Source organism: Zalophus californianus, chromosome 6 (assembly GCF_009762305.2).
Source record: "Zalophus californianus isolate mZalCal1 chromosome 6, mZalCal1.pri.v2, whole genome shotgun sequence".
NCBI lineage: Eukaryota > Metazoa > Chordata > Mammalia > Carnivora > Otariidae > Zalophus > Zalophus californianus.
This window is the reverse complement of record NC_045600.1, coordinates 114,844,217-114,867,787: the sequence shown is the minus strand read 5'-3', so window position 1 is coordinate 114,867,787 and position 23,571 is coordinate 114,844,217. Positions and strand designations below refer to the sequence as shown.

The 23,571-nt window shown below is 39.8% G+C and overlaps 2 protein-coding genes across 19 annotated transcripts in view; one reads left to right on the top strand and one right to left on the bottom strand.

Annotated features, from left to right (window-relative positions):
- The window catches only part of PEAK1 (pseudopodium enriched atypical kinase 1), a 339,625-nt gene extending 326,468 nt beyond the window's left edge, over positions 1–13,157 (bottom strand). For 12 of the 13 annotated variants that reach the window (XM_027570660.2, XM_027570657.2, XM_027570667.2 and 9 more), the window contains exon 1: positions 12,601–12,766. The gene's annotated coding sequence lies outside the window, so the exon portion shown is untranslated. Of the gene's footprint in view, positions 1–12,600; positions 12,767–12,824 lie in introns of those variants that run through there. The other variant, XM_027570662.2, reaches the window with a different exon arrangement.
- HMG20A (high mobility group 20A) overlaps positions 12,561–23,571 on the top strand; it is a 77,267-nt gene continuing 66,256 nt past the window's right edge. For 2 of the 6 annotated variants that reach the window (XM_027570685.2, XM_027570684.2), the window contains exons 1-2: positions 13,336–13,588; positions 14,532–14,595. The gene's annotated coding sequence lies outside the window, so the exon portion shown is untranslated. The other 4 variants (XM_027570688.2, XM_027570687.2, XM_027570686.2 and 1 more) reach the window with 4 other exon arrangements.

The window sequence follows — 23,571 nt, the reverse complement described above, 5'->3', positions numbered from 1 at the left end:
GGGCTCCCTGCTCCATGGGGAGCCTGCCTCTCTCTCTCTCTCTCTCTCTCTTTCTCTTTCTGTCTCTCTCTCTGTGTCTTACAAATAAATTAAAACAAAAATCTAAAAAAAATTAAAGTTCGGCTTCCTAAATTAGAAACTACTGTATTTATAACTTACTTCTATGCTACTGATAGTGTAATTTGTATTTTACTGATGCTACCATACCACAAGTTACATTTGTATAGAAAGGAGTATATTAAGAAACAAAGCAGAAGGGGCGCCTGGGTGGCTCAGATGGTTAAACGTCTGCCTTCGGCTCAGGTCATGATCCCAGGGTCGTGGGATCGAGCCCCACATTGGGCTCCTGGCTCAGCGAGGAGCCTGCTTCTCCTTCCCCCTCTGCCTCTCTCCCTGCTCAGGCTCTCTCCTCTTCTCTCTCTCTGTATCTCTGTGTCTCAGATGAATAAATAAAATGTTAAAAAAAAAAATTAGGTCAAGAAACAAAGCAGAGATGCCTGGGTAGTCCTTAGTGAGTTAAGCCTCTGTCTTTGGCTCAGGTCATGATCCCAGGGTCCTCTCAGTGAGGAGCCTGCTTCTCCCTCTGCCTGCCGCTCCCCCTGCTTGTGTGCACGCATGCTCCTTCTCTCTTTCTCTCTCTCTGACAAATAATTAACTCTTAAAAAAGAAACAGAGTAAACTTGTTCTTACACTGTATAGAAGAAAAAAGGTTATAAACCACAGGATTCTCTTCTGGACCTCTCATCACTTTTTTTTTTTTTTAGATTTATTTATTTATTTATTTGACAGAGAGAGAGAGACAGCAAGAGAGGGAACACAAGCAGGGGGAGTGGGAGAGGGAGAAGCAGGCTCCCCACAGAGCAGGGAGCCCGATGCAGGGCTCGATCCCAGGACCCTGGGATCATGACCTGAGCTGAAGGCAGACGCTTAACGACTGAGCCACCCAGGCACCCCGACCTCTCATCACTTTTATATTATAACTTCCTCGCTGAATTTAGAAACCAACAACCTCTTTTAACTTCAGGACAAACAGCTGAATTAAGATCTGTCAGTCTACCTGAAATAATTCAGTTGTAAGGTTTAACATTGTGAATATAGCCAGTCCTTAATAGGCAAATGCTGAAAAACAGTCTGGGGATATTGCTGCTAAAAGAATTTTCAAGTCAAGGAGAGAACTGGCTTTGGGAAAATACTTTTTTCTTGCTTCTCCAATGCCTTAAATCTTCTTTCACACTAACTCCCACAATTACTCCTACTTCATACCCAAATAAAATCTATAAAAACTGTTGCACACCTGGGAAGAAGAAGTTTCTCAGCCTTTGAAATATTCAACTCACTATTCCAAAATATTTAAGAGGTGTACCATGGCATCTTCCTTGTAGTAACAAAAGTAACTGAACCTACTCGGAAAATTATGGGAGGGTGAGGGGGTTAGATCCTAACTTTAAACAATGAAAAAGGCTCCTGTGATACAAAGAATTTATGAGAAAAATCGTTTTCCTGCTTCTCCACCATCAAAGCAACCAAAGCAGCTCGGGAAGGTGAGATAGAAGAATTAGAGGAAAACCTGTGGATTAGCCCATAAATACACTGGAAAGCTAAAATCTTTCATTAATTTTTAAATGTAGTATTTCTACCATCCTTTATTTTATCAGCAAATACATGATACTTCCTATGCCCCAAGCATTATTTTAAGCACTTTGTAAATATTAGCTCATTAAAAACCCTCTGACTTAGGTACTATCATTATCCCCATTTTACAGATGAGAACACTAAGGCATAGAGAAATAAAGTAACTCTCCCAAGATCACACAGCTAATAAGTGGCAGAGATGACATTCAATCCCAGGCAGTCTAGGTCTAGAATCCATGCTCTTAACCATAATGCAATGCTGACTCTCAAAAAGTAATACACTCTTGAAAGCCCATTTCTGGCTTATAGTTAAATACTTAACAAAAATCTGGTAAACAAATTAAAAGGAAAAATACAGAGATAGCAAAAAGTAGAAAACTTATTATTCAGAGTTCTGACACATCACTATGAATATATTAGTATACTTCCCATCAGCCTTTTCCCCTTTTTCACATAGGGTTTTTTCCCCTTTATTACTCAGCATACATGATTTTCTAGAAAATGAAAAACTTTTAAGATACCAGCCTCTCAGCAATTTTAGAGTAATAGTTAAAATTAACTGAACACTTATTGCACACCAAAACATCTATGTGCTTGCTATCTATTACTTCACATGACAACCTCATAAAGTAGGGAGAAATATTCATTTTATAAATGAGGAAACTGAAAAATAGTCAAGAAACAAACTTAATGTCAAACATCTAGAATGTAGTTGAGCAGGATTCAAATTCAAGCAATTTGACTCCTGAACTAGAAGAACTCTACTACCGGAAGGTAGGATTATGGGCTACCTGAAAAACAGTGATCATGTTTTTAGAGAGTAGTATTATTTGTCTGGCTTAGTCTAAAATGAGGATGTTACCATACAGATTTATTTTACTTTGCGCTAATTCTGATTTAGACAACTAAAGTTTTAGGATCCTAACTTTTCTTGAACAAGCTAAGTAACTCTTCATGTCTTACTTTATATCTTCATGTCTTCAAGCACCTTATGTACTTCCTTTTCCCAACAATCATTTGAGTATCCGTTATGTGCTAGGGACCATGCTAATAAGACATAGTGACAGAGTCTCTTTCCACTCAGCATATGCTCAAGTTTCTCACAACTAATAAATACAACACACCCGTATACAGAGTGGATAACAGCTTTGCCAACCAATTTGGTGGAATAACTGAGAATGGAATCCTGAAATTCTCTGCCCCCTATTCTATAAAATAGATAAATCCCTTATTTTTCTTACAATTCCTTAAAAGTGACTGAGAAATAATTACTTGATAGGTACTATTAATCTGTCCCACTCTATACTACCTCTTATCAGCAGGCAATGAAAGCCTATTCATTTTTAGTACAAAGAAGATGAAATTAAAATATTTTACTAAAACCTCAGTTTACTAGGTTACAAGTTTAAAATTACTTTTAAAGTTCTTTAAATGTATTTTGGGCACGACCTTAATAACCAAATGATAAATGGGAATGTTGAAGACCATCTAAGAAGCAGTCAAAAAATAAGCATGTTCACAGAAGGTAAGGCCACTGCTGCTCGATTTTACATGGAAACATTTTATCTTAAGCAGTTCTGAGTTGAATCCCACTGATTATGAAAAGGTGGCAAAGGGCAAAAGTTAAAAGGTAAAGTGCAGCAGAAACCCTCCTAACCAGTTCACTGAGTGGCTTAATTGATAGCCAATGACCATAGGTACAATTACCAACCCAAAGCCTTATAATGGCAGGGGACCAAGAGCAGAAGCAACCTAAGAAACCAAGGTCAACATATGGAGGAGCTTCTGCTTGTGGATAATTACTAGTTGTGTGCATGAAGCCCTGGCAAGTTTCCTGACTGACACATGCTTGCGTTAATGTTTCCCTGTAGCCGGCACAATTCCCGCTCGCCTCTTTTGTCCATGTCCTCTGACAAGCTTCTCCACGATGTCGTATCTATATTATTCGATATTTGCCTTCCACTGATACTCTTTTAAAGTCTGGAATTTCTCCCATCCTAGATTGTAAATTTATGGAGGAAGGAAGCAAGGTTGACCCCCAAAACAGCTCAGTGCCTTGAAAATAACAAGTGTTTATTAATGATGGATATGGAATCCACCCTATAACTATACCACAATCCTTAACATTTTGCAGAACTGCTCCTCTTCATCTCTCTGACTGGTATGCTCCAGGGGTCAGTCCCTGAACTTCTTCTCTATCACCATTCATTCCTCAGGCATTAATCTCATCTATACCGACAACTCAAATGTATCCAATTTAGACCATTCTCCTCTGAACTCTCCTCTGAACCAGATTCATTTGTTCAGCTGCTGACTTGATATCCCTATTAACATAGCTATCAGACATCTCAAAAACTTAGCCAGTCTGGAAAAGAATTCCTGAACTCTTCCCAGAAACCTGCTCTGCCCACAGTCTTCACATCTCTGTTAATGACATCTCCACCCTTCCGGTTCTCAAGCCAAAAACCTTGGAGTCATCCTTGGCCACTCTCTTCACATTCTATATCCAATCCATCAGCAAAGATAATTGGATCAAAACATATCCAACTGGAGTCACATAAGCGTAAATGCAGGCCTACTTTTATATACAGAAATAAATGCAGATATGTGTGGATACGTAGATTAGTATACATACATATATTTCCTAGCTCTGTCCACTGAGTGTGCCTAGAAGCAGTGACACTCCAGTAGCAACAAGCAACACCTAACATCCAGATCTTGGCCTCAAAATACCATTCTCTGATAAAAAGAGCCACAGCTTCTTGAAAAAATGAGCCTAGGGCTATTGCAGGAAAAATAGAAGATGAGCCTGAAGGATCTAGTAGTACCGGAGAGTAGAGAAGTATACACATATACACACAAAGAAAGGGTAGAAGTATGGCAAAGGACACAGAGTCAAACCTAAAAGAGATCCCAACTGGGGCGCCTGGGTGGCTCAGTCGTTAAGTGTCTGCCTTCGGCTCAGGTCATGATCCCAGGGTCCTGGGATGGAGCCCCGCGTCGGGCTCCCTGCTCAGTGCGAAGCCTGCTTCTCCCTCTCCCACTCCCCCCGCTTGTGTTCCCTCTCTGTGTCTCTCTCTCTGTCAAATAAATAAATAAAATCTTTAAAAAAAAGAGAGATCCCAATGGCAAAAGCTGGATAATTTGGTCAATAAAATAAATAATGCTAGCACTGAATTATAACCTTAAGAATAAAATAAATATCCGTGAACTGGAATTGATATAAATGACTACGTAGGTAGACAGAAAAACAGAGGAGAAAGGACAAGTCTTCCTTACAAAAGAATTCCAATTAATAAATAAAGAAAAAATTAGGAAAATAAAGAAGTACTTTTAGAACACAACAGCAATAATTACTGCAAGCATGATCTACTGACGAACGCTAAAATTAGTGAGCAGAAACAGGATACTGGCAAAGCCTCAAAGTATTCCCCCCTCAAATATTTGCCAATTACTGTGGTGGTTTTAATATGTATCACAAATTCTTTGATTCTCCTCCTCCAGGAAGTAGGTGTTTAATTCTTCCCCCGCTTGAGTGTGGGCTGGACTTAGCAACCTGCTTCTAATGAACAGAGTATGGAAAGGGAAAAATAACTTTCCAGTGGAGAAACTTGCCAGAAAACACCTTAACAAAGTGATCACCTGTGGTAAGTCATGTTGGTTTCATGTATCTCCTATATGACATGATAAGAAGGGCACTTCACTGCCATGGTATTCCTCCCCCTAATATCCATAACCTCACTCTAAAAAGAAAACATCAGACAAACCTAAACTGAGGGACATTCTACAAAATACCTAACTAGACTCTTTAAAAGTATCAAGTCATAAAAGAAAAGACCAAGAAACTGTCACACATTAGAAGAGATAAAGGAGACTCAAGAACTAAAAGCAATGTAATATCCTGGTTTAAATAATGGAATGGAAACAGGATATTAGTGGAAAAACTGGTAAAATACAAATAAAATCAGGGGTTTGAAGTATTGTATGAGTGTTAATTTCTTAGCTTGATAAATGTACCATGGTTATATAAGAAGTTAACATTAGGGGAACACAGTGAAGGGTATACAGTAGTGGTTCTTAATAGGAGCAATTTTGTCCCATAAGCGCCATTGGGCAATGTCTGGAAACATTTTTGACTGTTAGAACTGGGGAGAGGGTACTGGCATCTAGTGGATAAAGGACAGGGATGCTGCATAACATCCTACTGTACAGGGCAACCCCCACAACAAAGGATTATCTAGTACAAATGTCAATAATGGGAAGATTAAGTAACATGGTATAAGGAAACTCTATGTACTATCTGGGCAACTCTTCTGTAAATCTAACAGATCCAGTCACTTCTCAATTCCCTGGTCCAAAACTATCTCTCAACTGGATTTTTTAGGAGAGCCTCCCAACAGGTCTTCTTGATTTTACTCTGTACCTGCTTAGGCTACTTTCAACACAGTGACCCATGTTTTTAAAGTGAAGTTAGAAGTGAAGTCAGAGTGAAGTTTTTAAAGCATAAATCCGATCATGTCACTCCTTTGCTCAAAACCCTGTAATAGTTTCCATTGCACAAAGTAAACATCCAAGTGCTTACAATGACCTACAGGTTCTATGAGATCTGGACCCAGCTATCTCTCTGACCTTACCACCTTCTCTTCTATTCAGTCCAGTATAGGTACACTGGCCAAGCATGTCTCTGCTTCAGGGCCAATGCAAAATGTTTCTTCTATCTAGTATGCCCCTTACTTCTTTCAAGTCTTTGCTCACTTCTCACCAAGTACTTCCCAGACATCCTCTTTAAAGGTGCACAGCCTCTGTGACATTCCTGTCCCTCTTGCTTGCTTACTTGCTTGATTTTTCTCTACAGAACTTATTACCTTCTAATATAACAATAACTCTCACTTATTTTGTTTAATGTCTGTCTCATCCTCTCTAGAATGCAAGATTTATAAGGGCAAGGATTTTTGTGTTTGGTTCGCTATTGTAACCTGTGCACCTAGAATAATGCCTGGCACGTGTACTAAATGCTCAACAAACATTTGTTAAATGAATGACACACCTCTGAAATCCTAAATTAAATATCCCAGTGTCTTTCAACCACTTTTCATCACTACTGCATTTTCTGTCTTATCTCCTTAAGAAGAATATGATTTGGGGGTTCCTGTTTGGCTCAGTTGATGGAGCATGTGACTCTTGATCTTGGGGTTGTGAGTTCGAGCTTACTTAAAAACAAAAACTCTTTTAGGAAAAGAAGAAGAATATGATTTGGAGAAAAAAGAATAGACTTTGGATAATGGTTTCATCACTTGATAGTGTATGTCTCTGGACAGATTATTTAACCTCTCTAATCCTGTTTCTTCATCTGATGGAGAATGACAAAGGGAAGACTATAAAGTTAATAACACTTACATTGTAGAGTTAGTGTTAGAAATAAGGTGGTAAAGTGTCTAGCATATAGTAGGTACTCCATAAATAAAAACTAATATCATTGCTTCCTCCTCACTAGCTCTTCAGCTTCACAGTAACATCTATCTAGCCCTTCATGCCCTTTGTTTTCTCCTAACTGAATCACCCTTTCCAGGCTTCCTGTTTGTGATCCAGCCTGGACTCCAAAGTTCTTTGATTCACTCACAATCCTCAATATCAATAATTTCCTTATCCTTCAGGAATCTCTACCAAGCAGGCATCTGCAAAGCACTGGGTAACAGCCTGGGTTCTGGAACTGAACTACCAGTTTTTGCAACCCAGCTGTTCATCTTATAATCAAGGAGATTAACAGTACCTACCTTATGAGCTCCTGGGAGTATTAAATAGTTTCTTCAGCTATACACAGAGTGATCACGCTGGAGGAAAAAAAAAATCAAACAACCATGCAAATTGGTACCCCTACAAATCCAAGGTGTACAATCTCAAATGGGCCTTCAATGCTGCTTAACAATCCTTCATTTTCCTAGTCATGTCTCTTTCAGTGTCTGCCCCTCTCTCCCTCCATGTCTCTCTCTCTCTCTCTATCTCTCTCATTCCCTTGGAAGTTGTTATAAACTCACATATTCTTTTTTTTTTTTTTTAAGATTTTTTTTTTTATTTATTTATTTGAGAGAGAGAGAATGAGAGATAGAGAGCACGAGAGGGAAGAGGGTCAGGGAGAAGCAGACTCCCTGCTGAGCAGGGAGCCCGATGCGGGACTCGATCCCGGGACTCCAGGATCATGACCTGAGCCGAAGGCAGTCGCTTAACCAACTGAGCCACCCAGGCGCCCAACTCACATATTCTTTTTAAGAACTCCTATTGCATCACATTCTCCTTCTCTCTTAGCAGGTATTCAAAAACGATACATGTTATCAACTCATTCTCCTTCCTGCCCCTGTCAGTTATAAACTTTATCTCCAACTTTACCTCCTTCCTTTCTGTTCACTGGAATGGAAAATCACCTCCTACCCAAGGTTAATTTCTCTACCTATGCCTTGGATCCCATCCCCTCCTACTGCTTCCAAATCTCTATCCAAGGCGCGATTATTGCTAATTGAAAACTTTTCCCAAATCTTTGGCTTCATCAATCACCTTTCTCCCCCTCTTTCCCTGCCCATCTCTCCCCAGCTTTGGTTCTTTTCAAGCCCATATAAATGTGCCCCAAATCCTCTTAATTTAAAAGGGGGAGGGAGTAAACTTCTCTAAATCCCTTGCATCTCCCTCCACCTATACTCTTTTTTTTTTTCAGTTCTTTTTTGAAAACACTGTATTAGCTCTGAATTAGCTAAGCTTCTGTCATTCACTATTAACTCCCTAAAGGCATTACAATGTAGCTACCTGCACTAGCTCAAGTTACAAATGACATCTTAATCAGTCCTTATCTTCTTTGGCCTTTCCATGGCAGGTACAGTGTTGACCACTCCTAGTCCTTGAAATACTCTCTCCTTCCTCAGCTTCTGAGACAAATCTCTCAGTTTCCTTTTTTCATCTTTGGTCTGTCTGGCACAGATGGATGGCTTCTCTTCAGTTGCCTGCCCCATACAGTAGCTCACAACCTAAATCTTCAACCTTCCTCAACTCCATAATCTGATTATTTACCCTGTACTGTTGATAATAACACTTCCTCAATCTCTTATACATCCACCCCACCCCTTTTTATCCCTCATCCTTTCTCACCAAGAACTGCTTCTTAACTGATCTTGCTTCCAGTTTTGCCCTTCTCTAATCCAGCATTCACTTCACTGTCAACATGGTAGGTCTAAAACACAAACCTGATTCCATCACAGCAATTTTCCCCACTAAATCCTCACAGCCTTCAGGATAAAGTTAAAGCTCCTTAACTTGGCTGATAAGGCATTCAATGATTTGGCTTCTTAGCACTTCACTGGCCCCTGTTTGAAAACTGTGCTGTCCCCTGTGGCTACTGATTACTTGAATTTGACTAGTCTAAATTGAGATGTGCCTTTAAATTTAAAATACATACCAGACTCTGAAGACTTAGTATAAAAAGAAGAATATCAAATATTTCAATATTTGCAAAATATTGATTACATGGTGAAATATTTTAGCTATATCAGGTTAAATAATATATTAAAATGAATTTCACTTTTTTAAATGCATCTACTAGAAAATTCAAACATATATATGGCATATTTGTGGCTCACATTACATTTTTATAGGACAGAGCTAGTCTAAAATGTTCTTTCCCATATATCGAGGTGACAGGGTTAAGGGAAGGGGGAGGCCAGATGGGTTAAGGAGCAAAATAAACTGGTCTTTTATCAAAAATAAATAAATAAAAATAAAATAAAATGTCCTTTGCCTTTTTCTGCACCTAGTTAAGTCCTACTCTTGAAGATTAGCTCAGGTAACCCACGAGGATGCATTTCAGGACTCCCCTTCCCCAAGACCCCAAGTCTGAGTCAACTACCCCACCTACCTGAGTCGACTCCCCCTCCCCAACTACTCCAAGTCTGAGTCAACTACTCCCACCTACCCCACCCCAATTCTCAGACAGGTGGTGCTTCCACCCATAGGAATCTACTTATACCTGTGTCATAGATCACATCACATTGTTAATTATCAGTTATCAACTATCTTCTCCTCCTCACCTGTACACTGCTTGCAAGAAGGAACATCATTCTTACATTACACTCAGGGCCTACCATGCCTACCATTTAAAAGGCAATCAAAATATTCATCAAATAAATATGATCTATTCCTGCCCTGAAAGTTCCTAGAATTTCTAGTTCTACAAGGAAAACAAACCAGCAGTGAAGGAGCCTAGACTTTCCAAAAAGCTCTAGTAATGAAAGGACTGTGGTGGTGGTGAGGAATAGGAATTACAGAGAGAACAGCAATGAGAAAGTGAAGCTCATCACACACACCTGCCTCTTTGAATGAAAATAGGGATTTGCAGCAGTGATATGGAACCTTGAACTCACTCTTGGCATGCCAGGGGCCACAGTCTCGTTCCTAAATTACTTAAACAACCCAACCAACAAAAGAGCATGATTTGGCAGTTTTCAATACAAACAGCTAGAGCCCAGCACCTGTTCCACTTAAACAGCACATCATTACAGTTAAAAACAACAACAAATCTCTCTCATGAAGCAAATGCTAATCTCATGATGCTTCACCATGGAGCAATTTAGAAGAGTTATTATATGAAATGTGCCAAAGCATGAATTTATGGCTGATGCTTATTTGGCAAATACAGTTGGCACTGCTAGATGTTGAAAAACATGTATGCAAATAAGCAAATAAAAGTTTTTAAGCTCTCAGACTTAAATATTTACATTACCATAAATGTACAAAGATAAATGTTTATATGAGTACACATATAATGCATTCCAGGAACACATTTTTTAATGTGATTGTCAGAAACAGTTATGAAGTGGCATTATTTCTTTATGGGCCTCAGAGCAGACTCTTAAAAATGAATTCTGACAGAATGTTAATGGGGTACAAACATTAAGCGAGGAAGTGTCTCTGTACTATCACTGGGTAAAATGAACACTCATAATATCATAACAGTTCAAAGCAATCTTATCTTTTCCTTTTGCCAAAATATTTTCTTCCCGGGGCGCCTGGGTGGCTCAGTCGTTGGGCGTCTGCCTTTGGCTCGGGTCATGGTCCTAGGGTCCTGGGATTGGGCTCCCTGCTCAGTGGGGGGCCTGCTTCTCCCTCTCCCACTCCCCCTGCTTGTGTTCCCTCTCTCACTGTATCTGTCAAATAAATAAATAAAATCTTAAAAAAATATGTATTTTCTTCCCATCCTGGAACCCAGCCAAACATAAATATCAGCCCCTAAGTGGGAGATAAAGGATGGAAAGGAGGACCACACATCACAAAGCTGCAAAGAAAATAATTTGACATTTTTCCCACATAATATAATCAAGTTAGAGTCTCCAAAATAAAGACATGATAAAATATTTCCCCCTCTGACAGCTATGGAAAGATGTTTGTTTTTTCACATAGTTTGTGAGTTGGTCATAGCCAAAACTCACTAGGAATGGTATGAATTCTGCTTCCATTGTTAACTATTAATCTCTGGGCGGAAGCTATAACTCCCATCTTTGAAGGCACAAAAATGTACCATACCTGCCATTATAGCTTACTAAACGAGTCACCAAAGAGAAGTGAAGTGGTGCCAGGCACTTCAGAAAGTAATTAAGGTAGTCAGCGAATTGAGCTATCTGGAAATGCTCTGAGATTACAGAAGAAGCCATCATGAAGCAAGTATCCAAGACTGCTCATGGAAAGTTTTACCCCTGTGCATAATTCACGTTTTTCACTTCCACACTACAGAGAGCAATATGGGTTCTCCCACTACACACATTTCTACATCATTTCATTTATCAGGGAAAAAAGACGCTGTGGCTTAACAAAAATCAGTACGCAGGCCCCAAAACAGACACCTCGAGGCAAACCCAATTCAGGTGAAAAGCTGTTGACATACATCATCCAATGACCTAAAAATAGCCTTTTATGTAAGTCTCCAAATATTTAATTCAACGTCTAATCTTACCACATTTAACAGAGGCAGAAGAAAAATGTATTAGGTTTTCTATAGCAAAGCCAATAAAGATGAAATCATAGTTTTCTTTTAACTCGTCACTATCCCCTCAGCGCCAGCCTTCTAATAACTCCATTCCACAGCTTTCAAATTCCTAAACTTGGATCTTGAAAACAAAACAAAACAAAACAAAGGATTGCAAGAAAGTAACATTTAAAGGTGCGAAATCTCCTTCCTGTTGCACTCTGCAGTCTTTAACGTTGTCAAAGGACGAAAAACGAAATCAAATTCTCCAGACGGATGGTGCAGGGAGGGGGAGGGATGGGGATTCAGACTGCTAGTCCCCAACGCGGGAGGTAAGAAAAGTAGCAAAAACGGATGAGTCAAAGGGCAGAGGAGAAACAAACTGACCGACCGAAACACCGAAAATTCCCAAACAACCCAGCAAACCCGCACGTTAGCGGGCTCACAAACCGCAGGGCCAAGTGAGCAGGCAAAGAGCCCCCGGGTTTCGTCCCGGCGCAGCTGGCGAGCCTGCACCGGATCCTCCCGGATTTGGAGCGGGATGACCGTGTAGACTTAGCAAGAAGAGAGAAGCCCTTCCTGCCCCAGTCTCCCCGCATCCAGCTCTTCACAGGCTTCACTTTCCCCAGCAGCCTCCCAGCCGCGCCCGGGGGCGTCCCTCTTCGCCAGGTCCCAACTTTCCCTCCTCTGGGGGGCGCCGACCTACCGGGGCCGCCGCCGCCGCGGGAGGGGGCGGGGGCGGCCGCGGCGAGCCCCAGGGGCGGCGGGGCTCGGGGGTGGCCGCAGAGCCCGCGCCAGGCGGGACACACCGGCCGCCTGGGCCCCTGCGGCGGCGCCACTCGACCCCGCGCCGCCCCGCCCGGATTCCCCCAGGTCAGCGCCCTCACGCCAGGACGACCGTGGTCCCACAAATCGGCGCCGGAGGAGAAGGGAACCGAGGGGACGCGGGTAAGCCCTGCCCCTGTTACCTGAAAGGCGCACATGCCGCTGTGGTGACCACCATCGCCGGCCGTCCTGTCCCCTTTCCGGTGACCGCGGCCGCCGCCACCGAGCAACTGACACTAACAAGTAACTAACTACTCGCCGCCGCCGAGTCTGCCGCGCGCTCCCGGCCGCCCGCCGCCCGCCGCCCGCCCAGCCCACCAGCCTGCCAGCCTCCTCCCAGCCCAGCGCGCCACCCCTCCGCGCTCACATTCGCCGCCGCGCTCCTTGAGGAGCGAGCACGCGCGCGCGCACAAGCCCTGGCCTTCGGCCCCTCTCACCAGTCTCAGCCCGACCCCGCGGGAGGAGTCACCGTGACGCCCCTCCTTTCGCGTTCCTACCTCCAGAGGATGAGCCTATGAGGGCGCCTGACTGGTGACGAGGGCGTGGCCAAAGGAAGAGGGCGGTACGACCAGGACCTTGGGCCAAAGTGAAGGGAAATTTTGGTTCCATTAAGTTCCAGAGGAAGAGGGCAAGGGAGTGTTGGCCCTTTTGGTGCCGAAGTCCCCTGGTCATCCTGCCCTCGAATACAAAACATGTGTTTCCAAGGACTCCAGTGTATAGTAATTACCGATTCCTTTCTGCAGGCCTTATAAATTTAAAAAACTACAATTCCCAGAAACCTCCGCGAAAGTAAGTCTCACCTTGCGTAATCACGTAGTCCTTCGCCGCATTTGAACAAAATAATCCCTTCATTTTTCTGAAGGTATGGAGAATAATATTCCATTTTTCTCCCCCACGGAACAATTTTAAATGTTACTGCGATAAGAAAAGTTACCTATGGGAATATGGTTAAGCGACTAGGTAAAGGGAAAGAAAGGATATCAAAATAAAGTACTGCGGAGGAATTTTTTCCATGCTGTGAGACGACGGAGTGAGAAGAGTGAAGGCGATTGAGAGGGGCTCAGGGAATTGTCCTCTGTGCAAGGGACTTTCTTTAGGCCCCAGGCCCCTGCCTGCCCCTATCGTCAGCAGGTCAGTAAGCAAGGCGAGCTTCGGGGTGGCCACAGTGGAGGTGCCCTTCACCCCTTGAAGATCATCTCTCTTTTGCTGTTGTTACTGGTTTGTCTCGGTTTGAGGCCGACTGAATGGGGGCGCTTCACTTCCGGTTGGGGGAGGGGAGGAAGGCCGTCCAGGGGGAGGGGGAAGATAGAACTCATTTCCTGTGGGGGTAGGGTGATGGTTTGGGGGTGTCCAACCCACTTCCATTGCCGGCGAAGGCTGGAAAAGGTGATATTTGCATTGACGGTATCTTAAAGTTTTAGGATTGTGTTTTATGTGAAAAAGTTAGGTTATTCCACAAAGTTGTGCTAATCACCAGCCTCCAGTCAGAATTTATGAGTTTTATTTCCACGTGTAAGATGGAAAATTTCCTTCCCCAAAAAAATATTTTTTAATGCATTCATCAAAGTATTCGAAGACCCTTGTTAAAATTACTCAGCTCTACAAGACCTACTTTCTTGTGAAATTATGGATTGTCCACCTCTGCTCCCCTACTCAAGTCCAGCCTTGATTGAATGAGGTATAGTGGTGTTCTCTGTCTTGGCATGCCACCGGAACTCTGTAGCTACTCTTTTAAGGAGGTGGTTTATTATAGGACTCGATGTTTTACATAAATTATGAGGCATTTTCACCCTACAAGAGTGGAAGTATCGTACTGAAGTACTGAAATACTTCGTGTTACCTTAACTGGTACGATTAGTGTCTTAAATTCTTAGACCTGTTGTTGATGTGAGGCTACAGCTTTTGCCCTGTGCCTGAAAACAACTTCCTCAACCTTAAAAATTCTTACATGTAACTTTCATGTAGCACTTGTGAGAGTTGTGCATTGGTACATTTTTACCTTTGTAGTTTAATTAATTTCAGCACTGATTAAAAACTGGTATCTGCTCTTTGTGTTTTCAAACCATGGTGCAAGGATCACGATGCTCAGCTAGATTTTAAGCAAGCAGGACATTTGACTCACAAAGGACAAAAGATGAGTAAGACAGAACTTTTTATTTTTCCTATGTTTTCAGTGTTTTATAAGAAACAATATGTAAAGTGGTAATAAACACTCAACAATTTAGATTTCTTGGCTTCTCTTTTCAAGTATCACTGTGTGGGGGGGTACTGAAGGAATCAATCTGGAGCCTATGAAATCTCAACTTTAGTAATTTTAGAATACCAAGTGAACTGTAATGTCTTTAAAAGGATTTTTAAAAGAATAAGGCCTGTGTATTTTTTCCTTTGGGATTTGTTATATAATCTATTCTCAGAATTTGTGGTTGTTTTAATTCTAGTTCTTTTAAAAAGTTATTTCACTTAGAGTTTATTAGAAAATGTGTTTTAAACTAAATATTACAGTAAGGAAAAAGTATATGTTTTAACCTGTGAACATTAAAAAAAAAATCTAAGACCCTAAAATCTGTGAGTTATCTTTAAAAAGACTACAAAATTTCTGCAGGAATTGAAAAGGCAAGACCCGATAATGTCTATGTTATTATTAATTGAAGGTTAGGGACATGTAGACTGCCTCAAGCAAGTATTAATTAATTGATTAGAAAGAAAGTGCTCACTATCTTCCATATTAATGTAATATAAAAGAAAATATGATATGATCACCCTGACAAATTAAACTATAGTATTAGGAGTTATTGAAGTAAGCAAAGATTGTGGAACTAAATGAAAAAGATAGAGAAAATTTAGTTAAAATATTGATGGAGATACGTAGTATTGCCTTTGGGAAACTGGAGAGCAAAGAAGTTTTTTTAATTGGGTCTTTATGATATTTCGTGGAAGAATTGCAGTATAACAGAAATAAGAAAAATTGCTGCAGCTGAAAGACTTGAGCAGCTTGAAGAGCTGTCTGTTCCGAAGAAAGTAATATATACAGCACATATCTGAAAGAAAACGTTTTGTGATAAGTGGTAGTTAATTCATTGGTTCCATCAAAGAAGAAATATTAGAAAAGCTTGTGAAAAACAGAGGGAAAAGTCCACGGAACCTGCTTTTATTCTCTTTAAATCTTTAAAAGTGTTTTTTTAGACAGGATCGCTATCTTCCAAAGACTTTTTTTTCTTTCTGTGCTCTTTGTTGCAGCTTTCTTTGTATGTTTTAATAGAAACAGAGTATCAAAATTAGAAAAATAAAGACTTATGGAAGTGTACTCTGCTACTTCTTTGAGTTAATGATTTTGAGATTTTCGTTCCATTGCTTGCCACCTGTAAGAAAGAAATTGTTGGTACTTTTAGGGTACTCAGATTAGATAGCCATTTTCTTTTCCAAAAACAGTCATTGGATATACTGCTCACAAAAGTTTAAAACATTAAAATAATAGGTCAAAATTCTGGATTCCATTTCACTGAAATTTGATTATCCACAGAGTGCTAGGTGCTATATAAAATGCAAAAGTGTCTTTTAATTTCTTTTTTCCACCTTTCATTGTAAAATCATGCTAATGTTTTACAACTATTGCTTTTTTTGTATGTTTGTTGTTTTGGTAGTTTGTTTTTGCCATGGGGTTAAGTGTTAAAGAGAGTATCCTAACAACTTGGTTTTTAAACTTACTACTCTGCTGTCTCTTTATCTCTATTTCAAGAGTATTCAAATGAGAATACCCCTTAATGACTTTTCATTATGTCAGGAAGAGTTTATTGAGTGCTTACTGTGGGATAGACCCTGTTCTAAGGACTTGTGATGTATCAGTGAGTACAGACAGCCCTATTCTCTTGGAACATACTCTCTAGTCTCCAAATGAAGAGTAGAATATTGCTCCCTTGGTATTCCTAAATAAGATCTGTTGTATAATCTTTGTTCATACTGGATCAAGAAGCAGCCCTAAACTTCATCTCTCTTGATCTTGATCTCTAAGCCATTCTAAAACCAGTTTTGAATATTTCAGCCTAATTTTTCTCCAGACCATTAAAGCCCCTCTGTTAAATATTTAGTCCTTTTCATCGATGCATGCATCATGAACTTACCATTCTGGTCTCCTTTATATAGTAAAAACAAATAAAAGTAAGCAATAGAGAAAATAGGGGATCAGAGAGGCCTGGTTTCAAAACTGATGTCCACCTTTTACTAGCTGAGCTTCCTAGCTTAGTTACCGTGAGCAATTTATTTGACCTTTCTGAGCCTCAGTTGCTATAAACCTAAATAGCGTTGTTTGGTGGATCGAGGATATTCTGGGTAAATCACCTGGCACAGTGCCTGGTGTTAGGAGCTTAATGAATATAATTATTTTATTTCCAGTCTTGCTTCTGCTATTTTGGCCATTAGGATTTACCTACATGTGTGTTTTAAGCCTTACATGTCCCCAAAAGTATGGAGATGCAGTGCCAGGATTACTGAAATTATGCCTTCTCCTATCAGCCTGCTTGACTATTAAGATTTTATTTTTGGAGTGCCTGGGTGGCTCAGTTGTTAAGCGTCTGCCTTCAGCTCAGGTCATGATCCCGGGGTCCTGGGATCGAGCCCCACATCGGGCTCCCCGCTCAGCAGGAAGCCTGCTTCTCCCTCTCCCACTCCCCCTGCTTGTGTTCCCTCTCTCGCTGTGTCTCTCTCTGTCAAATAAATAAAATCTTTAAAAAAAAAAAAAGATTTTATTTTTTATCCCTGTTGGAAGGAGAAATCTCTAATATCCATGATCACTTTAGAAAATGTATATAATAGAAAAGTTTCAAAAAAAGATTAAGGAATCGCCAAAGTAATTTGAATTGTTACAGAAAGACTTTCAAATGATTCTTCTAAACCTATTTAAATACTAAGCCTAACATCCAGGAGCCTTCACTCATTACCCATCTACACATTCCTAACTAGATTGGTCTCTGAAAAAAATTCTGTACTGTACCCAGCCTTTCAATCTTTGTTCTTGCTATCCTCCGCCTGAAACACTTCTTTTCCTAGGAATCCCTATCTATCAAAATGCCATCATCTTGGAGGCCCTACCACCTTCAACTTCAAGAAGTATTTTCTGATGTTGATCCTTCTCACTCCACTCTTTCAAGCATGTATGCTCTGACCATTGACTCTCCAGAGCCTTTTGTACTTGCCTTATGGCATTTAGCATCCAGTGATGCTGCTGTTTGCTTTTGTTGTCATTATTTTTGTATGTAGAGCTTGTGTACTGCCATAAAAGGGTGCAGACTATATCTTATTCTTATCTGTGTCTGCTGAAATACCTGACACAATGCTATTCACATCATAAGTATTCAGTGCGTATTTGTGGAGTTGAATTGGCACTTGGGGTATGATGGAACTTACTAACTTTTGTGCACTATTTGTACCCAACATTAAGCACAGTGACCGGTGTACAACCAAATATCTGCCAAATGAAGGAATGAATAAGTCCTCATTCTCACATTTGTGGGCATCTCAGGGTGTCAGTGAATTAGTAAGCATATATTAAACAACTACTGTATGATCAAAACTATGAGAATTGATCCCTGTCCTCAATTTAATTGGAAAGAAGTAAGTTGCAGTTAACATGTGTAGATTCTGAAGACTTCAGCTGTTTGAGTGAAGGTGGGATGGAGAGGTCAGTATAGAGTTGTTTGCATTGTGAAAGATAACCCAGGGGCGCCTGGGTGACTCAGTAGGTTAAGCGTCTGCCTTCAGCTCAGGTCATGATCCCGGGGTCTCAGGATCAAGCCCCAAGTCGGGCTCCTTGCTCAGCGAGGAGCCTGCTTCTCCTTCTCCCACTCCCTCTGCCTGCCGCTCCCCCTACTTGTACTCTCTCTCTCACTATCTCTCTCCCTCTCTCAAATAAATAAATAAAATCTTTGGAATAAAAAAAAGAAAGAAAGAAAGAGAACCCAAGCTGTCTGAACTCAGAAGCAATAGATTTGGGTATCAAGAGGTATTTAACTTGCATTTCCATTCATTGTTTGCATACCCAAGAGACTGAAAATACAGGGGCACCTGGGTTAAGCATCTGCCTTCTGCTCAGGTCATGATCCCAGGGTCCTGGGATCGAGCCCCACATCGGGCTCCCTGCTCAGCGGGGAGCCTGCTTCTCCCTCTGCCTGCTGCTCCCCCTGCTTGTGCTCTCTCTCATTTTCTGTCAAGTAAATAATATATATATTCACACAAAAACGTTTATGCAGACATTCATAACAGCATTACTCAGAAGAGTGAAAAAATAGAAACAAATCCAAATGTTCATCAGTTGATGAATGAATAGACAGTGAAGTATAGCCATGCAAAGAAATATTATTCATCAATAAAAAGGAATGAAGTAGTGATACATACTATAACATGGATAAACCTTGAAAATATTACACTCAAGTAAAAGAAGCCAGACACAGAAAGCCACATTATGTATGGTTCCATTTATATGAGATGTCCATAGAGATGGAAAGTATATTAGAGGTTGCCAGGGGTTGGAGATGGGGGATGGGGAGTGACTGCTAATGGGCATGGAGTTTCTTCTGGGGGTAATGAAAATGTTCTGGAATGAGATAATGGTGATGGTTGTACAGTCTTGATACTAAAATACCTTGTATACCAACATACTAAAAACCACTGAAGTTGTACACTAAAGAGGTACGTGAATTATATCTTTTAAAAAAGGAGATACTTAAACTTGAAGAAATTGGATTTTGGATGGAGCTAGAAGGAGAAAGCAAGAGTATGGAAGCAAGGAGGTGATAACAGGGAAATATAAGTGGCTAGGTACAAGACCAGAGATATGGTGAGGATCAGGTGAGAATGGGTATGAAGGTTTCTGGCCATCTTTTGTCTTAGTGAAGCAGGCAGTTAGACTAGAAAGGTGTTGACAAAGGAGAAAGACAGCCTAGTATTTTGAAGGAAGCGTCAGATTTTTTTTTGGTCAAGGATGTAGTATATCATCAACTTGGTTTCCTTGTGAAGGTAAACAGTTTAGAGGCTGAAAGTATCAGAAGGTTAGGGGGTCTGATAGCAATCAACAGTGAAGTTAATGGAGAAGGTTGGAGAACAGAGACTAGACAAAGACACAAGAATTTGATTCTAAAACTATCCTGAGATGATTAAAATAGAAAATCATAAATGAGAAGGAACCAAGGGCAGTGATTTGGAGAGGTCAATGCAAATAAAGGTATTCATTTGAAGAAATATGTGAGTACCCATTATGTCCCAGCTATTATCCTTATTTGAATTAATGTCTTAGGATAGTCTTATGAGTGGGATTATAAGAGTATGCGCATTTTATAGTTCTTAGTACAATACTATGTTATTTTTCTGAAAGGTTGTACTAATTTTTGATGCCACCAGCAATGTACGAGTGTGTTGTTTTCCCCATAATTTCACCAGCAAGTTTTTGGCTATTATAAATAGATAAAAAATTATTCTTCATTTTGGCTGTTTCTTTTAATATACCATTTTCTATACCTTGGAATTGACATCTATTGGAGCATGAAAGAATTCAAAGCCTTTATATTTGCTCCCCATCTAGAATGGATTCTTTAAAAGATACCGATTTCTTAGGACCCTAGAAATCAAACCAGCCTCTAATTTGAATCAGCTTAAAAACTACTTTATTCAATGGCGCTCCTTATTTTCTAAATGATATTCACATTCAAACCACAGATAGTCATAATTCCAAATACCATTTGACTAACTTAATTCTAAAATTTGGTGTTCTAAGTATCTACTAACTTCATTTTACGTATGAAAAAATTGAGACTTAGAGAGCTTAGGTCACTTGCCCAAAATCACTTAATCAGTAAGTGATAGAGACAGGATTTGAATGCCTCACAGGCAAGTTATTCTCATACTCCATGATTCCTCGGTATCACTACTAAAATTTTCTAGGAGCTAACAGAAACTGGAAGAAAAATCTGAAATGGAACTTGGATAGTCAGGCACTTACCTGTGCACACAATGAAGCAGTTAGCAGTTTTTTGTTTGCTTCATTTTTTTTTTTGCTTGGGGAGCCTACAGTGCAAAAACAAAGAGAGGAGGGTCTCTCTTTAAAAGCCCATAATTTCAGGGCCCTTTCTGTTTCTCCCTAATGAGCAGGTACATACTGTCCCAAAATCTACAATGGGAGCAAGAGAAAAGAGGAAGGCAGTGGTAGAAAAGCAACTGCCTTTGAGTATATACATTGAGATTCATCTGATGGTAGGAGCAGACAAATGGTCCTAAGAGAGTCCCATAAGGTAGCTTTTAAAATAATAACTTCAAATCTAACCTGGTAATAAGGTTAATAAGGTATTAAAATTGAAAAGAGATAATCAAATCATGGTAGGCATTAGCAAAAAGATTCTTTCACTTTTATTCAAGTATACTCACTAAACATATTTAAGATTAGGAATATTAAACAAGAGATGCCATGTTCCAATACTGGTTTTTAGTCAGATAAAATATAATCCCAATATATAGGTAAGGCAGTTAAGGCCCAAAATTATGCACCAAGCAGATGACACAGTGGGTGCTTGAACATAGGCCTCCTGCTTCCCAGTACGCTTTACTAAATTAACTAAAAGAAAACAATAACACATGTGGTTATTTTGTAATTTTTATGTATAATGTTTTTATAATTTGTTATCCTCAAGAGAGATTATTTCTCTGTGTATCTTCAAACAACAATAATAGAGATCCACACACCAGATTACTAAATGTTAGAATGTTAAGTTAGAATAAGTGATACTGAAGATTAAGTTAAACCCTGGTGTATCAGGTAATCTCTCTGTACATTACACCTAAATAATATTTCTCTGTATCCAACATTGCACTGATGAGGGTGGGAAACATATCTTTTGAAAACTTATCATAGAAACATTATTTATAAAAGGTTATGATGTGCATGTATGTATATTTATATTGAAGCATTTGAATTTTCAACACAGCCCAGTCCTTTTTCCATCCGTGCTCCTTTAAGTGAAGCTAATACCCCTCCTTCACAAGAATTGAGTATCCAGATACTCCACTTTTTTCTTTCTTAGCCTCAGAATGTATATCTTTCTTCTCTTTCCCATCTCCACATTTCTTTCATTCCTGTACTCCATAGCTTTAATACCTATTCTCTTGACACAAACCTTTCATTTTTGTTGCTGATGGTATCACAATTACTACAACTCTTTGGGGGAACAATGTAACAATATAGCTGTTATATCAGCAATAATAAAGTGTTCATAGTCTTGAGCCAGTAATTCATTGATAGGATTTTATTCTGAGAAAATACTTCAAATGAAGAAAGTAGTTAAAGGCACAAAATGTTAATAGTACTGATATCTGTACTGTCTAAAAAAAAACAAAAAATGGAAACCTTCCAAATACCCAACAATAAAGTAATGGTTAAGCAAATTATTACCTCCCCATTCAGTAAGCTATTAGACATTTTTCACAATAGTTTCTTTTAAAATACATAGGAAGATGTTTTAAGAATTTTTTTCAAAAATGAAAAGGAAAAAATAAATAGAAGAGGAAAACTGATGTGATTAGTGTATATTTCTAAAGCATTTGTATTTCCTGTATAATAATAACTGACATTTATTGAGCATTTAACTGGTATTAGACATGATACAAAAGCAATATTATTGAAGTAGTATTGAGTAGTTAGTAAGAAAAGTGCTCTAGAGTCAAATCCTGGCTCCATCACTTACTACTATGTGACCTTGGAAAGGAAATGGGAGTTAATAACTATATCTCCATTAAATCATTAAATCCACATAAAGTGCCTGCCACATAGTAAGCCCTCTTTGTTACTAGATGTTTTACAAACGTATTTCATTTAATCTTCACATCCTCATAACTTTATAAGATAGTATTCATTTTACATAGAAGAAAATTGAAACTCAGAAACTCAGAATCTTTAAATATCTAGGTTAGGTAATTTGCCAAAGTCATACAGCTAATAAGCAGTAGAGTTTTGACTGAGAACTCTGCTGTGACTTCCACTTCTGGCTCTGAAGGACTAAGTTGCTGCAGACTAATGCTTTTGCTGAGAACAACATGAAAAGGCAGATAACATACCAAAAAAAGAAAAGAATAGTGGCATCAGAGACCTACTGAGGTAGCCAGGACTTAAGAAACCAAAATTATGGAGCACAGGCAACTTCAAAGAAGTGGGCTTATGTTCTATGCTTCTCTTTTCCCCTCTAGGAATTTGCTTAATTCATGGTGCAAGAGAAGAAATTATGAAACTTAGCAGAGGACTTCTGCTAGAAGCAGAGGAGCCAGTTTAGGGCTGGTACACAAAAATTGGAGTTTAGAGATCCCCAGGTGGCCAGGACTGAGGAGCCAAAATCCTAGGAGCAAAGGTTAGGCACCAAGAAATGATTTTTTTAATTTATTTTTCCCTTAGGGTATTTGCTACACAGAGTCAAAGGCTAAGAAGCTAAGCAGAAAACCCCTGAAAAACAGTGAAATTTTTGTCCATCTCATGATGTTAAGAAGCAAAAGTTAAAAATCAGGTCCCTCCAAGGAGGAAAGGACCTATAAACATCCCAGACTCTCAAGTAGGATTTCCTGTTAAAGGACTACACCCTTTAAGTGGAGGCAAACTAGAGGTAGAGAGAGAGCCTTAGAAAATTGCCACCTAACCTCAAATCAGCTCAGTTTCTGATTAAAATAAGATGATCTGGGGGCGCCTGGGTGGCTCAGTCAGTGAAGCATCTACTTTCAGCTCAGGCCATGATCCCAGGATCCTGGGACCAAGTCCCACATCGGGCTCCCTGCTTGATGGGAAGCCTGCTTCTCCCTCTCTCTCTACCTGCTGCTCCCCCTACTTGTGCGCTTGATCTCTCTCTCGCTGTCTGTCTGTCCCTGTCAAATAAATAAAATATTTAAAAATAAATAAAATAAAATGATCTGTCTGTTGCTGCATTCCAGAGGGGAGGGTGATTTCTCTCTGAAGTAATATCATCCAAAGCTTCTACAATTTTTCATCTACCTTGTTAGCAAAAATTACCGGGCATATGAAAATAATAGGATTAAGAGAAAATTCAGACAATGGGAACAGCTGAAATAATACAGATATTGGAGTTATCAGACAC